The sequence below is a fragment of the Canis lupus genome, chromosome 6, assembly GCF_011100685.1.
Source record: "Canis lupus familiaris isolate Mischka breed German Shepherd chromosome 6, alternate assembly UU_Cfam_GSD_1.0, whole genome shotgun sequence".
Lineage (NCBI taxonomy): Eukaryota > Metazoa > Chordata > Mammalia > Carnivora > Canidae > Canis > Canis lupus.
Window position 1 is genome coordinate 45,936,449 of NC_049227.1, and position 4,685 is coordinate 45,941,133.

Here is a 4,685-nt window from a genome sequence, read left to right on the forward strand (position 1 = left end):
AGAGAGAGTGCAACAGCATAAAAGCAGGTGGAGCAACAGGCAGAGGGAGAGCAAGAGGCACCTATGTGACCCAGAGCAGAATCATTAATAGGATTTGTTTTTTAAATAAAATTTTTCTAGGAGAAACTGCCATGTTATTTTCAACATGCCATGCTCCACAGTGCTGCCATATGCAGCTATTACCCATAGGCCTCCATAATCTAAAATACCGATTCTTTTGCTTAGCAAAAATTCCTGGTAGAAAGTATCTTACTCCCATTTCTTCTTCCTCCATATATCTTTAAATTCAACTTCATAATAGGGACTATTAGTATGGTACAATAGGCTTAATTTTAGAAATAGTATATATATATATATATATATATATATATATATATATATATACTATTTTTTGGTAGTTTTATGGTTTTATTAACACAAATATGACACGCACATAAGCCGTCTATTCATTTTCATCGCTATGCAGCCTGGCATTGGGATTGGTGACTCTGATGGCCAGCTGGGCTGCTCGTTCCACCATGGCTTTGCGGTTCTTTTTTTTTTTTTTTTTTTTAAATTTTTTTTTTTAATTTTTATTTATTTATGATAGTCACAGAGAGAGAGAGAGAGAGAGAGAGAGAGAGAGGCAGAGACAGAAGCAGGCTCCATGCACCGGGAGCCCGATGTGGGATTCGATCCCGGGTCTCCAGGATCGCGACCTGGGCCAAAGGCAGGCGCCAAACCGCTGCGCCACCCAGGGATCCCTGGCTTTGCGGTTCTTAGAGGATACATTGTGAGCAATCTCTGCACAATAAGATTTGTTGCACTTCAGCAGCACTTAAGCTCCTTGACATTGTGGACTAGGAACTTCCCGAAGCCACTGGGCAGCATGTGCTTTGTTTTCTTGTTGCTCCCGTAACCAATGTTGGGCATCAAGATCTGGCCCTTGAATCTTCTGCATACCCTATTGTCAGTGCCTCTGGGTTTCTACCAGTTGCGCTTAATTTTGACATATTGGTCTGACTGGTGCTGGATGAACTTCTTGGTCCTCTTTTTAACGATCTTGGGCTTCACTAAAGGTCTGAGGGTCATATATATACATATATATATATGTAAGCGTAGGCCAAACATTTTGTTTTTAGTAAAAAGTATAGTATTCGTTCTTACCGTTACATATTGTCATTACATTTTCCTCTATCATTTGTATTAGTTTTAGAACACTTAAAAAATTTTTGTCTTTGAATCATAAGTTCAAGTTAATGAGAATAAGCATGAGATGTTTGACGTATGGAATTTGACTTTTACAGATATTCATTCTTTTTTATCTTCCTTATACTATGGAGAGTCTCTTAAATTATCCTTGGACGTTATTTTCCATATTGTCCTATCATGACCCATTAATACAAACTTTGGTGTCTCCTAGTAAGAAAATTTCCTTCAGAATCTCTTCTAGAATGACTGGCATTCCTCTAAAATTGCCACCTGGGAGCTATCCTACAGGGCCCTGCCAACAGTTTATATGCTTGAAAAAATGAACAATGACTGATGATGCCAAATTCACATCCAGTCAGTACTTGCAATCTCTCAGCTATATGCTCTGCTTTAAGTCACATAACCCACATAAAGACTCACCGGGAGTCACTGGGGGATGAAAATAAACTATAACTAGACAGTGGTGTCGCAAAGAAAGGTTTCCTTTTTAGATTTGAGAACCACTCCAGCCCATGTAACTCCACCTATGGCTCTTTCATCCCTTAAGGTATAACATAATTCATAGTCTGTCTCAAGTGCCCATCCCCCACCCCCTGTCAGCTTCATAATCCCAATGTGAGTTCACAAGGAGATGACAAGATTCATACTTTTCTCAGGCTCCTGGCTTATCTGATGATTCTTGGTGAGAAATTACATGAGCTTGCTTTGAATGTTGTTCTAGTCTGTAATCTCCTAGAGTTTTGCTGTCTTATCTATCCTTGGGCAGTAGTCACCTTACTAGATAGATCATGACTGATTGCAAAATTATGACAAAAACATTGCCAAGTTGCAGTGCACTCTTTAACAAACTACTTATTTAATTGCTATCTCATTGCTAGAATTACTCCATTTTTTGTGACATGCTACACTCTAAAATAGAAATTTTGACCATAATGAAAATCCAATGCTTCCAGGAGTTTATGGCAATGGCTGGAGGGCAAAATTTTATTTATTTATTTATTTTGTGTTTTACTTTTTTTAAATTTAATTTTAAATTTTCATTTTATTTAAATTCAGTTAATTAACATATAATGTATTACTGGTTTCAGAGGTAGAGATTAATGATTCATTAGTCTTATGTAACACCCAGTGCTCATTACATTACATGACCTCCTTAATGTCTATCATCCAGTTACCCCCTCCCCCAACCCCTTCCCCTCCAGTAACTTTCAGGTTGTTTTCTATGATTAAGAGTCTAGGGATCTCTGGGTGGCGCAGCGGTTTAGCGCCTGCCTTTGGCCCAGGGTGTGATCCTGGAGACCCGGGATCGAATCCCACATCGGGCTCCCAGTGCATTGAGCCTGCTTCTCCCTCCGCCTGTGTCTCTGCCTCCCTCTCTCTCTCTCTATCATAAATAAATAAAAATTAAAAAAAAAAGAGTCTAGAGTTTTGTATGGTTTGTCCCCCTCTCTGATTTTGTCTTGTTTAATTTTTTTCCTCTATTCCCCTATGATCTTCTGTTTTGTCTCTCAAATTCCACGTGGGAGTGAGATCATATGATGATTGTCTTTCTCTGAATGACTTATTTCACTTAGCATGATATCCTCTAGTTCCAAACATGTTGTTGCAAATGGCAAGATTTTATCTTTTGATGGCTGAGTAGTATTCACTTGTGTGTGTGTATATATATATATACATATATATACATATATATACATATACATATACATATATATACATATATATACATATATATATACCACATCTTCTTATATATATATAAGATATATATAAGAAGCCATATATATATAATGGCTTGTGTGTATATATATATATATATATATATAATGGCTTATATATAAGCCATTTTAAGAGAAGATATTTGCAAATGACATATCAAATAAAAGACTAGTATCTAAAAAAAAAAAAAAAAAAAAAAATGACTAGTATCTAAAATCTATAAAGAACTTACCAAACTCAACACCCAAATATAAATAATCCAATCAATAAGTGAGCAGAAGACATGAACAGACATTTCTCCAAAGAAGACATACACACGGCCAACAGACACATGAAAAAATGTGTGTATATATGTATATATACATATACATATATATACATATATATACATATATATATACCACATCTTCATATATATATATATATATATATATATATATATATATATATACCACATCTTCTTTATCCAATCATCTGTCCATGGACATCTGGGCTATTTCCATAGTTTGCTTATGTGGACATTGCTGGTATAAACATTGGGTGCAGGTGCCCCTTCAGATCACTGCATTTGTATCTTTGTGGTCAATTCCCAGTAGTGCAATTGCTGGGTCATAGGGTAGCTCTATTTTCAACTTTTTGGGGAACCTCCACACTGTTTCCAGACTGGCTATACCAGCTTGCCTTCCTACCAACACTGTAGGAGACAGTTCCTCATTTTCTGCATCCTTGCCAACATCTGTCATTTCCTGACTTGTTAATTTTAGCCATTCTGACATATGTGAAATGGTATATCCTTGGGGTTTTGATTTGTATATTTCCCTGATGCTGAGTGATGTTGAGCATTTTTTCATGTGTCTGTTGGCCGTGTGTATGTCTTCTTTGGAGAAATGTTTGTTCATGTCTTCTGCTCACTTATTGATTGGATTATTTATATTTGGGTGTTGAGTTTGGTAAGTTCTTTATAGATTTTAGATACTAGTCTTTTATTTGATATGTCATTTGCAAATATCTTCTCCCGTTCTGTTGGCTATCTTTCGGTTTTCTCAATTGTTTCCTTTTTACTTTGACGAGATCTCAATAGTTCATTTTTGCCTTTTTTCCTTGCCTTTGGAGATGTGTCTAGCAAGAAGTTCCTGCGGCCAAAGTCAAAGAGGTTGCTGCCTGTGTTCTCCTCTAGGATTTTGGACTCCTATCTCACATTAAGGTCTTTCATCCATTTTGAATCAATTTTTGTATATGGTGTAAGGAAATGGTCCAGTTTCATTCTTCTGCATGTGGCTGTCCAATTTTTCCAACACCATTTGTTGAAGACACTGTTTTTTTTTCCCATTGGATAGTCTTTCTTGCTTTGCCAAAGATTAGTTGACCATAGTGTTGAGGGTCCATTTCTGCATTTTCTATTCTGTTCCATTGATCTGTATGTCTGTTTTTGTGACAATACCATACTATCTTGATGATTACAAGGGCTAGTAATAGGGTTTGAAGTTCAGAATTGTGATGCCACCAGTTTTGCTTTTTTGTTTTGTTTTTTGTTTGTTTGTTTGTTTGTTTGTTTTTTTATCCAGTGTATCTTTGGGTATTTGGAGTCTTTTCTGGTTCTATACAAATTTTAGGAATTTTTGTTCCAACTCTATGAAATAAGTTGATGGTATTTGGATAGGAGTTGCATTGAATGTATAGATTGCTCTTAGTATCAGAGTCATTTAACAATATTTCTTCTTCTAATACATAAGTATGGAATGTTTTTCCATTTCTTTATGTCTTCTTCCATTTCT

The 4,685-nt window shown here is 36.1% G+C and overlaps 1 pseudogene; it reads right to left on the reverse strand.

Annotated features, from left to right (window-relative positions):
• Window positions 1-442: 442 nt before the first annotated feature.
• Window positions 443-1,071, reverse strand: LOC106558908 (annotated as a pseudogene).
• Between the last annotated feature and the right edge of the window lie 3,614 nt (window positions 1,072-4,685).